At 41.1% G+C, this 14,876-nt stretch overlaps 1 non-coding gene across 1 annotated transcript; it reads right to left on the bottom strand.

Moving 5' to 3' along the window:
* Positions 1–294: 294 nt before the first annotated feature.
* Positions 295–401, bottom strand: LOC133813738 (small nucleolar RNA R71). Its single transcript, XR_009884740.1, has one exon. It is a non-coding gene; the product is annotated as a small nucleolar RNA R71 (small nucleolar RNA).
* Positions 402–14,876: the final 14,475 nt, after the last annotated feature.

Genomic DNA, 14,876 nt, shown 5'->3' with positions numbered 1-14,876 from the left:
GGCATAACCAAATAATAACAAAGCACCACGCACATTTCACATATATGCCAAAAATGCCCGAAATGGCCAAAATATGAAAATCACCCAATTAATCACAAATGGGTTCACATGCATATTTAATAAACCTAAACATGCATATTATCATTAAATAGCATAATAAAGCAATTATGGCCCTCTCGGCCTCCTAATCAAGGTCCTAAACCTTATTAGGGAATTTGGGGCATTACAATCGATACGTGGGAAGAGCTAGCTCAGAAATTCCTTGCAAAATTCTTTCCTCTAGCCAATGCTAGAAAATTAAGGGGTGAGATCAATAATTTATGTCTGAATGATGGAGAATCATTGTATGATGCGTGGTAAAGGTTCAAGGAATTGCTGAGAAAGTGTCCTCATCATGGAATAGAGAAGTGGATATTAGTCCACAATTTTTACAATGAATTGTGTCGTACTAGCACAATAATAGACGCTGCAGCGGGGGGAGGTTTTATGAGTAAAAACGCTACTGAAGCGTATGAGCTATTGGAGGAAATGGACATGATCAATTATCAAGGGCCTGCTAAACGGGACAAAAATAGAAAGGTAGTTGGGGTACATGAATTGGATGCTATAACCACACTGACTGCTCAAGTTCCTACATTAACTAAGCAGTTGCAACAGAATGATGTGCCAGCTAACGCCATTCAGATGCAAACAGGGTGTGAAATTTGTGGGGTTCCTCACTCTTTGGATCAGTGTAAAGCACCAGATTATCATCATCATAATGGTCTTATGGATTAGGCTCAGGTTCAAGCCATAGGTAACTTTCAGAGGCCTTATAACAACCCATTCTCCAACTCATTTAATCCTAGATGGAGAAATCGCCCAAATTTATCATGGAGAAAAAAAATCAAGGCCAACAACTTCCATTCCAAACGCAGTATCAACAACCACCAGTTCAAGCTCTACAACAGGCTTCGTCTTCTTAGAAGCCTAGGCCATCGGCTCCTCCAGAACAGCCTAGTGAACTAAAAGCTGCCTTATTGGCTCTAACCAATGCATAAGATCAGTTCGTGACAGAGAGAAGACCTTCCATCAGGAATTTAGATACACAAGTGGCTCAGCTGGCGAACATGTTGAATACTAGGCCTCAAGGGAATTTACCTAGTAATACAGTAGTCAATCCAAAAGAGTATTGTTAGGCAATTACTTTGAGGAGTGGAAAGCAGTATGAGCAGCCTGAATCAAAAGAGGCAGCAAAGAAAAAGAAAGAATTGGGGGAGAAGTCTGAGTCAGTTGAGCAGGAGGTTACTAAAGACCTTCATTCCAAAAAAAATGTCTCCACATCAGGATTCCTTATCCTCTGTAATGCTCTGGATAGCCAAGACCATTACACTGTGTATTTTAAATGGTGTTGGACTTGCTAATCAAGTAATTTGGATATAAACGTGTAACTAAGGATAATTAATGGATTAGGGTTTAAATATTTTGATAATATGAATAGTTATTTTCATTAAAAAGTTTGAATCTGTACACGAGATCCCAAAAATAAGTGTTTACAAGGCATTTACAACCCCCAAAAATAATTACAATGTAATTCGGCCTAAGCAGAAAAATAAAAGCTTTGGCTCTAGTCCTTGTTGATCCCTCGGTTGTGGCGGTCGAGCAGCTGCAAATGTACACGCCGCCCCTAAAGCTCTCCAACTCATGGCTAGTCCAGCTTCTCATTTCCCTTACTTGCACCATATAACACCCATGAGCCAGGGCTCAACAAGAAAACTTAGATCAACATATTCAAATAGGCAACAACATATAAACAATAAACTTAGCAATAATAACCTTCTCAACACACATATAATTCAATTTAGCAATCAATGAGTTAGACAAGTGCAATCGACACTTCTGAATATTTAAGTGACGTTCAGACCTGACTCTCTTAGGCCGTGCTCTCAGATCTTATTTTCGACCTCGACTCTATTAGGCTAAGCTGCGTTCCACACGCTTGATATCGGCCCTGATGCCCTTAGGTCGTGCTTTCAGAGTAGATATATCCAAACATATAGATTTCATAATACATAATCAGATGCAGCATAACACAAGCATGCCTAATCGAATAATCACATTTATAACCATAGTCATATCCAATTACAGGGGTCCAAGCCTTGATTACAACCAGGGTGTAGTTTTCTTACCTTGAATCCCAAGCAGTTAGTGTATGGCTATCCCAAGCATGATCCCTATTCCCGAGCCCTAGCGGTATAACCTAGTCACAACACAATAACGATAATCATAAAGACCTAAACTAATGAAATTTTTTTGAAATTACTTACTACCCTCTGGGACCTCGAATTCTACTAAACGAGGTAGTAGAATCCTTTCTGAGCCTTTAGATTTGAGTTCTTGAGCTTAAAAACCCTACTTGGCCAAAACTCCCTATTTGCGTCACGACACCTATTAAAAGCGCCGCGACCCTTTACAAGTCAGATAGCCTCCCAAGTCCATTTCCTGGACATGCACCGCAGCACAGCCCACCCAGCGCCACGACGCTAAGGTGGTTCAGCGAACCCCCTAGGCCTCTGAGTTTATGTGGGTCGTGGCGCAACCCCGCGAACTCAAAATTTCCAACATTTTCCCCTCGAGCCAAATCACCAAAATTCACCACAAACATGAACTAAAGCCAGAATTAAATCGCTACACCTCAATACTACACTCAAAGCAGTACAAACATCTGCAAATTTAACTAAAATCCTCCTAGAAACTAATAATTCAGCAAGAACATTCAAAACTAAAAAAAGAATAAAAAAAACTCAAAATCTAAACTTTAGATTACCTCTGGTTGAATCGATCCTAGCCGCTCCCTTAAGCTTAGAAGCTCCCAGCTCCACTAAGCTTCAATTTTCCCAACAATCCTTGCCCTAAAATTCAGAGATTCAGTGCTTCCCCTTTCAATTTTCCAAAGTCTCCCCAATGAGAGTGAGAGAGAGAGCAAACGACTGACAGAAAGAGAGAGAGACTGAGTGTGTTTGTGTTATTTGATTGTTTCTCAAGGTTTCCTAAGCCTATCCCTTTGACACCAAAAGGACTAAAGTGCCCCTAGATCAAAACCTTACTCTTTAATGCCCCCAAGGGCAATGCCGTCATTTGCCACATTTCTTGCTAATCCTCAAATAACATTGTAGATTCCAAATTAATCCTGACACATGCATATTTAATAAACATAAACATGCATATTTATATATTTATATATTAATATCACCATATAAATCATGTATGCCACATAATCACACATGTATTCAATTAATTTCACATATAAATTCAATTATGCCCTCCCGGTACACTAATAAAGGCAACTAAGCCTTATTAGCAAATTTGAGATGTTACATCCTCAAAGGCTTTGGAAAAACTCTCTTGATAAAAAGGTTTCCATGTTTTTAGAGGTATTTAAGAAGTTACACATCAATATTCCCTTTGCTGAAGCTTTAGAACAAATGCCTAGTTATGTAAAATTCATGAAAGAGATTTTATCGAAGAAAAGGAAGATGGAGGATTATGAAACCGTGGATTTAATTGAGGAATGAAATGCCGTCTTGAAAGGAAGCTTCCCCAAAACCTTAGAGATCCAGGGAGCTTTACAATACCATGCACTATAGGAAATTTTGAGTGCAAGCATGCCTTGTGTGACTTGGGGGTGAGTATAAATCTAATGTCCCTATCTGTGTTTTGGTGGCTTGGTTTGGGAGAAGCGAGACCTAAAACAGTCACAATGTAGTTGGTGGATCGGCCAGTCAAGCATTCGAGGGGTGACATTGAGTATGTGCTCGTAAAGGTAGACAAGTTTATTTTTCCAGTGGATTTCATTGTTTTAGATATGGATGAGGATACTGATGTCCCAATTATCCTTGGAAGACCATTCTTGGCCACGGGGAAAGCACTGATTGATGTACAGAAAGGGGAGTTAAGGCTTCGAGTTTGAGGAGATGAAGTGGTATTTGATGTGTTTAAGGCAAAGTCGTATCCAAGAGCAAGTGACAGCTGCTATAGTGTTGATGTGATTAAAGGAGCAGTTTTTGGCAGACGTTTAGGCAGTGATCCTCTTGAGTTAGTTTTTACATAGGTAAAGGAGGATGAGGAAGATGATAGGGAGGTCATGGAGTAAGTTACATGGGTAAATTATTATGGGCCTTTTCACAGAAAGAAATATGAAGAGTTGGGACAGGGGCCTGAAAGACCATTGCCTTCTATTGAACAACCAGCAGTGTTAGAATTGAAGTCCCTACAAGACCACCTTTGTTATGCATATTTGGGTGAGAAGGAGACTTTAATAGTGATTGTGTCTGCTTCTCTTTCTAAAATGGAGGTGGAGAAACTATTGAGAGTGCTTCGAACCCACAAGTTAGCTATTAGGTGGACATAGGCTGACATCAGAGGAATAAGCTCGTCAATAGTAATGCACATAATACTTATGGAAGATGAGAGCAAGCCATCCATTGAAGCTCAGAGAAGATTTAATCCAACTATAAAAGAGGTGGTAAGGAAGGAAATTCTTAAATGGTTAGATGCCGGCGTGATCTATCCAATTTCTAACAGTGCTTGGGTGATCCCAGTGCAAGTGGTGCCCAAGAAAGGTGGTATGAGTGTGGTAAAGAATGAAAATAACAAGTTCATTACAACTCATACTGTGACGGGGTGACGATTTTGCATAGACTATCGCAAGCTGAATAAGGTGACAAGGAAATACCATTTTCCTTTACCTTTTGTGGATCAAATGTTGGAGAGGCTGGCGGGCCATAGTTATTACTGCATTTTGGATGGTTACTTAGGGTACCATCAAATAGCCATTGCACCAAAGGGCAAGGAAAAGACAACTTTTACATGTCCATATGACACTTTTTCTTTTAGAAGAATGCCATTTCGGCTTTGCAATGCTCTAACTACATTCCAATGGTGTATGATGACAATATTTTTTGATATGGTGGAGAGGAACATTGAGATCTTTATGGATGAATTCTTGGTGTTTGGGTCATCTTTTGACGAGTGTTTGAAGCACTTGGAATTATTTTTGCAGTGGTGTGAAGAGTCTAATATGGTTTTGAATTGGGAGAAATGCCACTTCATGATACACGAGGGAATTGTTCTTGGGCACAAGATTTCTAGTAGAATCATATCAAAAGTCACCATTATGCGCTTGCAGTCAATCGTTGCCCCATACTTTGATAACCAATCCATCCCTAGAATCATATCAAAGTCATCCATCTCTAACTCAATCAAATCCACAGATAGTTCCCTACCATCTGCCTCTACTGGCAAGGCTCTAATCCATTTCCTAGAGACTACCAGTTCTCCTGTTGGCAACAAAGTCTAAAATACCCTAGCATACACACCACTAGTTCTACAAAGCTGATATATCACTCTAGCAGATACAAATGAATGGGTAGCCCCTGAATCAAACAATGCAGTATACAGAGAACCAGCACTAGAGATCTGACCTGTCACAACTGAGGGGCTAGCCTCCACCTCGGTTTGTGTCAAAGTAAATACCCTGGCAGGAGCAAGACTGTCACTCTGCTTCTGTTCCTCCTTATTGACTTGAGGTCAATCCCTCTTCAGATGACTAGCACTCCCACAAACAAAACAGGCCCTGATCCTGCACTCACCCTGGTGTCGTTGCCTGCACCGCCACCCTGATGACCAGTGGAAGCACCTCGTGCCCTCCTATCTGAACCGGGAGGAATAAAGGAATCTGGGGCCTTCCTCTTCTACTCACTAGAACCACCACCATGATTGAATCTAGCAAAAGGAGGCACTATCCTCCTGGCATCGCGCCTAACAGCGCTTTCCTTCCAAATCTGATCTTCGGCCCTCTCAGCAGTAAGGGCCTTGTCCACTACCTGGCCATAAGTAGTAGTCTCTGGATCCAAGGTAATATTCACATCGCGGGCTATCATAACGTTCAACCCCCGCACAAACTTGTCCCTTCTTGCCGCATCAGTCGGCACTAAAACTAGCGCAAACTTCGCTAGTCTATCAAACCTTAAAGCATACTCTGTCACTGTCGACCGGTTCTGAGTCAGGTTGACAAACTCATCAACCTTCACAGCTCGAACTACCACACTATAATACTTCTCGTTAAATAGGTTTCTAAACTCTTCCCAAGTCATAACTGATACATCCCTTCTCTGAACCACCACGTCCCACCAGATGCGGGCATCCTCTCTAAACATGTAGCTAGCACAAGCTACCCTCTCATTCCCCTGAACTCTCATAAAATCCAGAATTGAGGAAGTCATATTCATCAACTGCTCTGCCCGCAGTGGATCTGATCCACCCTCAAAGGTGGGAGGATACTATTTCCTGAACCTCTCATACAAAGGTTCCCACCTATTCTCCATAACAGGTTGAACCGACACTGGCGCTGCAACCTGCTGAACTGGCAGCCCAGTGACTTGAGGTGGGGCCTACTGCCTCAACTGTCGCAACTCTTCCTCTGTTCGTTGCAGTCTTGCTTCCATCTCGCAAACATCTCTTGCCAATTCTGTGGGGCAGGTGGAGGGTCCTGACCCTGGTTGTCATCCTCGGCACTACTGCCACGGAGTCTAGCTGATTGTCGAGGCATTTCAACAAATATGCCTGCAACCAACGACGCCACTCATTAGGCATGATAACAACATCCAAAACCACCTCCCAAACACATCAGTCATCCACAAACAGCAATCCATATAGCATATAACACACAACGGGCCATGCCCTGGCATCATGCATATGTTAACTCATTCATCATGCTCTAAATAAAATTAGCAGGCAAACAGGGCATTCAAACACATATTCAAACATATCAGTCAATCATACCAACCAACCCTGAGTCGAGCTTGTCACTGACAGCGAGCATACATGATCGGTCAATCTCCAGAACCAATAACCTTGGCTCGCTCTAATACCAAGTTGTAACGCCCTACTTCCTTAGAGTCGTTACTAAGTGAGTTTAAAAACGTGCATTCAACTCGCTAATCGAGGTTTTAGGTCAAATAGTGTAATTAAGCCATAAACAGAGGAAAACTTTTAGAAATAACTCCATATCATTGAAAATCATAAAAGTTTAACACTTGGGATCCCAAAATACAGTTTAGAAACATTTACAACATATAAATTGAACCAAGTCGACTAAACGACAAAATCTAGGTTTATTTACAATCATCTCCCAAAATCCACTGGCTGTGGCAGCCAGGCAGGCCAAACATGTACACGCCGCTTCATGCCTGCTACACTCATGGTTGGTTGGCTTCCTCCTTGCCTTTACCTGCACCACAAAGCATCTGTGAGCCGAAGCCCAGCAAGATAACCCATAAACAGATAACATATGCAAAGCATACACCAATTATATAAACTGGCCATCAATAGGCTAAACACATACGGCCTAGCCGACCCAGACGCTTTACCAGGCCCTGGGTTCACGGTCCACACCATAAGGATATCCCAGGTATCCTTTAGGGACTCGCCCTGGCAACTCGCACCCCATTTGCTCAACGCTGCTCCTGGCCCCTTGCCGTACTCGGCCTTGCACTCAACGTGCCTAACGTCGTTTCCGGCCCTTTGCCGTTCTCAGCCCATACTATTCCCGGCTCTTGCCGATCATTCACATAATTACATTCATAGCATAATAAACAAGTACAGATTACTAGCAAATTCAATCAAAGGGCTATGCCCTGCAACTCAAACACATTGGGCTCAGCCCTGCATACAAGCTCTATGGAAACAAAGGTTTTCTTACCTTAGATTCCCTAGCTCTGTTCACTTGATCCTCGAGCACGATCCCTCCTGAGCCCTAGCGTACACCCGGTCACAGCCATAGATTAGAATCATCACCAAACCTCAAGTTCAAAACCTAACCTCGGGACCAATCCCGAGCCCTCGGGAAGCCCCAATTCCACCAAACAAGGTGGTGGAATCGAACCCCGAACCCCCGGGCAAAAACCCTTGAAAATAACTCAAAAACCCCTTTCTGGAAATAGGGTAGCGCTACAGCACTCTAAGGAGGGCGCTACAGCGCTATAAACAAAGCCCAACTCGCCCAGAACACTTGGCCTAGCGCTACAGCACCCAAAGGCTAGCGCTGTAGCGCTAGTCACAGAACAACAAAACCTGCCATTTTCTCCTTCGACTTTCCCCGAGCCAAACTTGACCAAAACTCATCCAAACTTTACCCAAACTTAAAAACAAGCCTACTAACATGTCTAACTCATCTCAAGTGTCCCAACCATACACAAATCAACCACATGCATCCTTAATCCAAGATTTCACCATAACTGAACCTAAAACTCAGAAACTCAGCCAGAACCATAGAAATCACAAAGCTTGAAACTAAAGTTCCTTACCTCTGATGAATGAACTTGGCTGAGGTTATCTTCCACCCTTGCTTAGCCTTCACCTCTTCAAATTCCCAGCTTCAACTCCCTAAGTTTCCCACAAGACCTTGCTTAGAAAACTGGCTCAACACCAACATCAAAACTTAAGAAAACCTCAAAGTCTTACCTCAAGTGGATGAATTTATTTGCCAATTTCTCAAACTAACACAAGGATTCTAGCCTCTAGCTTCTGCCCAAACTCCTCCTGATTTTCTGCTCCAAAAGACCTCAAAAACTGGTGGAGAAATGCCAAACCGACCCTGCCTTTCTTTCCCTTTTTCTTTCCTTCTTTTCCTTTCTTTTCTTTCCTTCAGAACATTTACAGCCCTTTCTACTCTTCCCACTAAGGCATAAAACCTAAGTTATTCCTATCCCTTATATGCCAAATGACCACAATACCCACCCATAAATCCTAAGTCTTTAAATCCACCTAGGGGTATTTTGGTCTTTTCACCCAATTCCCGCTAATTCCTCAAGTGTCTCTAATATTTACTGCTTACCTCCTGACACTTAGCTAATCACCAGTTATATTCTCCAATATCAAAGTAGATCCCAATATATTCTCTAAATTCCTATTTATACCCCTAGGCTCGCCCCAAGCCAAGTATAAATCCCCGCCGTGACTTTTCGCTAGCTCTCTCACTAGGATCGTCTCGATTCACAGATCACAAATATATCCACATAATAATGTGGTCTCAACAATTTATCACACTTATATACAGTTATGCCCCTGACAACCAAATGGGGCCCACATGCATATTTAATCACCTAAACATGCATTATATTCACATATTCATTAAATTCACATAGATTAATACAGTATAACAATTATTGCCCTCCAGGCACACTAATCAAGGCCCCAAGCCTTATTAGTAAATTTGGGTCGTTACACAAACAATTCAACTGTCAAGTACCTTATGACCAAGAAGGATGCCAAGCCTCATCTCATTAGATGGGTGCTATTGCTTCAGGAATTTAACATTGAGATTCGTGATAAAAAGGGCACAAAAAATCTTGTAGCAGATCACTTATCTAGACTTGAAGAGGATAAGAACCAAGGCAATAATAAGGTGCAAATTAATGATCACTTTCCCGATGAGCAACTTTTCAAGGTAAGTAAAAGTTCTTTAGTGCCATGGTATGCAGATTATGTTAACTATTTGGCAGCCAATATTGTGCGTCCAGAGATGTCAAGGCATCAACTCAAGAAATTCTATTCCGAGGTCAAACACTATTATTGGGAGGAGCCCATTCTATACAAGCATTGTCCATATTAAATCATATGTCGCTAAGTACCAGAAGATGAAATGGTGTCCATTCTAACTCATTGCCACACTCTTCATTGCGGTGGTAACTTTGGAGCTTCAAGGGCATGGGAAAAGGTATTACAAAGCATATTTTATTGGCCTACTTTATTTAAAGATGCTAATACTTTTGTTAAATTTTGTGATCGCTGTCAAAGTACCGGAAACATCTTAAGGAGAAACAAAATGAAATTAAATGTTATTCTAGAAGTGGAACTAATTGATGTGTGTGGGGGATTGACTTGATGGGACCTTTTCTATTATCTTACAATAATAACTACATTTTCCTCATTGTGGACTATGTGCCTAAATGGGTTGAAGTAGTGGCAACTCCTACCAATGACGGTAAGGTTATTCTAAATTTTCTCCACAAACACATATTTACTTGGTTTGGAACTCCCCGAGCTAATCTAAGTGATGAAGGGAGTCATTTTTGTAACAATCATTTTGATGCTCTACTTGCTCGATATGGAGTAAGGCATAGAACCACTTTTGCTTATCATCCACTATCTAAAGACCAAGTGGAAGTCTCTAACAGAGAAGTGAAGAGTATCCTTGAAAAAATAGTTAATAGCTCAAGGAAAGATTTGTCTAAAAAGTTCAATGATGCATTACGGGCATATAGAGCGACATTCAAGACTCCAATTGGCATGTCTCCTTATCAGCTAATTTTTGGAAAAGCATGTCATTTACCAGTGGAGTTAGAGCACATATCCTATTAGGCAATGAGGCAATTGAATATGGAATTGAAAATATCTGGACAAAATAGACTCATGGAAATAACTTGATGAATGGCGGAATGAAGCGTACGAGAATGCAAAAAGTGACAAGGAGCGCACCAAGGCATGGCACGACAAAAACCTTGTTTGTAAAGAGTTTCAACCAAGGCAGTAAGTATATTATTTAACTCAAGGTTGAAATTATTTCTAGGCAAGTTGAAATTGAGGTGGTCGGGACCATACATAGTAGTGAAAGTGTTTCCTTACGGTTTGATGGAATTACAAAGCAAGAATACGAAATGTTCAAAGTGAATGGTTAGCAAGTAAAGCCATACTTGGGTGTTCCCATTGATAAAGCTAAGTCAATTATCCACTTGAAATCCATCTAAAGAAGAGTTCAGCGTCCGGCTAAATGACATTAACGACAGTGCCATTGGGAGGCCCCCCAACATTTTATTTGTTTTGTTGTAGTTTAGTTTATGAACATTTTTATTTATTTTTGTTGTAAGTTTTATTTTGAAATTTTGGTTTAGTTTTGAAATCTTATTTTGTAATTTTGTTCAAACTGTGGAAATTGTAAAAAAAAAGAAGCATTTTGAACCGCGACGCTTGTTAATAGATCCACAACTCTGAATGAAACAGAGAGTTTGGCTTATTTTAAAGGTGTCCCAGGAGCCGAGGCTCATGCTAGAGCGTCGTGGCCCTTACGTAATAAGGAAGAAAAATGGCTTATTTTGAGCTGCGACCCTTCACCCTTGAGTCGAGGTGCCACGGGGAACGAAGAGGATTTGATTTTGAATAAAGGTTAAAGCGCCTCGATGCTTGAATTGAAGCCACGACCCCTGGAGCATGCACATTTAAGTTTTATAAAAAAAGAGCAGTGGCACTACTTCTGGCCCTGGTACATTAAAACAAGAATTTCCCTCATTTTTTCCCACATATCAAAACAACCTCTAATTTTCTCAGTTCTCTCTTCTTCTTCTCCTCCGACCACCACCACCCTAAATCCCCCATTTTTTCCATCAACAACCTCCAAAATTCCCATTCACAACCACAAATCCCCATCTTTCTATCCATAGATTAACCTCTTTTTATCCTTAAATTCTTCATTCTTGCCCACAAATCAACTTAGCCCTAATTCAAACTGTAAATCTAATTTTTTGCAAATTTGGTGTTAGTGGCTTCAAAATATTGGGAGTTTGGAACTATCAAGAGTGACAAACGAAATTTTTACATTCAAGTAAGTCTAACTCTCAGGTTTTCCTTCTTTGAAGTTTGGAATTTTATTGATTGTTCATGAATAATGGAAAAGTTGAGGTGATTTTGTTGATTTATCTCAAAAGATAATCAATTGGATATTTTATGGTGGATTGTATAATTTTTGTTGGATTGATATTGTGAGATTGATATTTTTCTTGGGATATTGTGAATTTGTTCTTGGTGTTACACATTTTGGGGAAGTGCTGCCAGATTTATGGTAGAATTCAAAGTTTCAAAATGGGTCTGAAATGGTCAACCCCTAAGGCATCTTCCTCTAGGGGTCCGGTGACTGCATCTTCATTGGAAGCGTATAACAAGAAAAATTTTGTGAGTAGGGTGCCTTAGGACCATTATAATAGAATGTGTGCACAATCAACAGCTCAAGAAAAGGTTATGGAATTCTCCAATGAGCCCTATGAAGACCATGTGTATGAGCCTATAAGGCCTATGATTGCACAAAGAAGATGGAGCAACTTTGTGGATCAGAAACTAATCAGACTGAATCTTTTAATAATTTATGAGTTCTATGCTAATTTCCTGGAGCAAGAGAATAAAAAGAATTTTATATGTGGTAAGAAAGCATCGGTTAATTCAGAGACAATCAATGATTTATATGATGTCCCTAGTTTTTCTTTAGAGAAGGACAAGTACAATGCTTTCACCAAATTTGAAATTGATTATGTTGAAGTAGTGGAAACAGTGGGATATTCGGGGGCACACTTCACATATTCACAGGATGTCCCAAAATGCATGTGGCAGTGTTAGCTGAATAAAGTGGCTCGTGCATGGATGTATTTTGTTAGTTCTCGTTTGATCCCCTCGACACATTTTTTGATATAGCTACGGATCGAATTCTGCTCATTATGTCGTTATGACGGGGATGATGGTGGATATTGGTAGAGCAGACTGTGCAAGTACCACTTTCACTTGTCGACTTACTACTACAGGTGGTTTAGGCCATGGATGTTTTATCACTGATTTGTGTGATACTTATCAGGTGCCGGAATATGACAATGATATGAAAGGAAAATTTCAGCATCCTGTTACAAGAGTGATGGTTAATACATTTGAGGAGCCCGACCCACTACCTCTACCTAGACAGAGACGAAGGCGAGTGAAGCGTCGACAACATGATGATGATGGTGAGAATGTCAATGGGAATGAAGAAGACAATGAGATGAGGGTTGAGCAAGAACATATGCACATTGATCACTCGTTCACTATAGGTGGCCCGATTGACCCCAACACACAACAATCACTTGATAGGCTGGATTATATCGTTCAACAAAACCCATACATAATCCAGGAATATCAAATGCTACATCAATACATGGGTCAATGCCATGAGCATGAAAGGGATCATATGGACCGACTCAATAATTTGGTACACCGATGGTTGATGAATGATGAGGATCAACACTACTTCTCTTACCCATCGCCATCCCAACCACCACCACCACTATTTTGAGCATGTGTTTTCATGGTGAGTCTTCTTTCTTTAACTACTACTTAACATTGGAGACAATGTTAAATTTTTAGTTTGGGGGAGATGTAACGTCCTCCTATTCTAGGACCGTTACACTGTGTACTTTAAATTGTGTTAGACTTGCTAATCAAGTCATTTGGCTTAAAACGTGTAACTATGGTTAATGTCAAGGGTTAGGGTTAAAAATTTTGGTCAAAGGAGTCGTTGACTTTTATTTTAAAAGTTTCATACATTAGTGGGATCCCAAAATATTACAACTAACTTCTTATAGAAGTGTAGGTCTATCAAAAATTACATCCAGCCGACCTAAGAAGCAAAAATAGGGCTACAACCCTAGTTCCTTTGAGATATTCTCGGTCGTGGTGATAAAGCAGCCACATATGTACACACTGCTACCGAAGCTCTCCAACTCAAGGCTGGTCAAGTTTTCCCTTCCCCTTACCTGCACCACAAAGCACCCGTGAACCAAAGCTCAGCAAGAAAACTCTACATGTGCATAAACAGAAAATACAGATTTCCAGATACTTATCTAGCATGTCCAGCAATAATAACCTACATTTGCAGTCATTCAATTACAAACAAATGGTCATTAGACCAAATTTGGGGCTGCTGCCCTGAATAGTTGACCATAGAGCCAACCCCGAGGCCTATGCCCTAGCTATATGACCATAGAGCCACTTGGGGCCTTCGCTCTTAGCTCTGAGTAACTAGCCATAGAGCTAGCCCAACACCTTTGGTTTTCCAAAGACCATAGGGTCTCCCAATATAATAGTCCATTGCTGATTTAGGCTTAAGCCTTTCAACTAGTGTGCAACACGCTTTTGCCATCCTTGACTAATAAGTCAAGCCCTGATCCAGGTATTGAAACATCAACATAGAAATAGATATGAATAGGCATATCACAATAAAACGAGTTTGCATGCATGTTAATCACATAACCCATCGAGTAACCGTACTCATAATACTAATCATACCTATTTAACGGGGCCTTAGGCCCTAACCACAAAATCCATGCAACAAACATGAAACACTTAAGTAGGTATAGAATATTCAAGTAGGATCAATCAACATGTGTAACAATAGCTTAAACACAAACGTTCTCAGGGGCCCAAGCCCTAACCATAATTATTGATAATAGTCAGGCCAAGCCCTAATCACATATAACACGTATTGGGTGTAGTTTTCTTACCTCAGGTCCGAGTATAGCATAGAATAACGACAACCCTCGAGCACGATCTCGGTTCTAAGCCCTTAGCGATAACCTAGTCATAACCATAATATAGGACTCCATCAATAATGAGCAAATAAAGGCTTCTGGACTGAGTCCTAGCCTCGGGGGCCTCGAATTCCACTAAACTGGGTAGTGGAATCAATCCTGAGCCCTAAGGAAAAGGTTCCCGTCATTAAAAACTCCCAAAGGCCAAAACTACCCAGGCGGGCGGCAACCTACCCTTGAGGGTCGCGGTGCGCCTCTCTAATCTGAGGCCCTCTCCCTCTACCAAAGGGATGTAGGCCACGACCTACCCAAGAGGGTCACAATGTGACTCCCAGACAAAGGCCTCCCAGGGCCCTGGGTTCATCTGAGTCGCGACCCCTCAATAACAGAGCTGCGACTTGGCCCTGCGAACCCAGATTTTCCTCATTTTCCAACAGCCAAATTCAACCCAAACTAAACCAATTTCACCCCAAAACCATAATTCAATCACCACAACCATTCTAACATCTTCCCAGC

This window comes from Humulus lupulus, chromosome 1 (assembly GCF_963169125.1).
Source record: "Humulus lupulus chromosome 1, drHumLupu1.1, whole genome shotgun sequence".
Taxonomy (NCBI): domain Eukaryota; kingdom Viridiplantae; phylum Streptophyta; class Magnoliopsida; order Rosales; family Cannabaceae; genus Humulus; species Humulus lupulus.
Note: the sequence above shows the minus strand (reverse complement) of the source record. Positions and strands in the feature narration are given on the sequence as shown.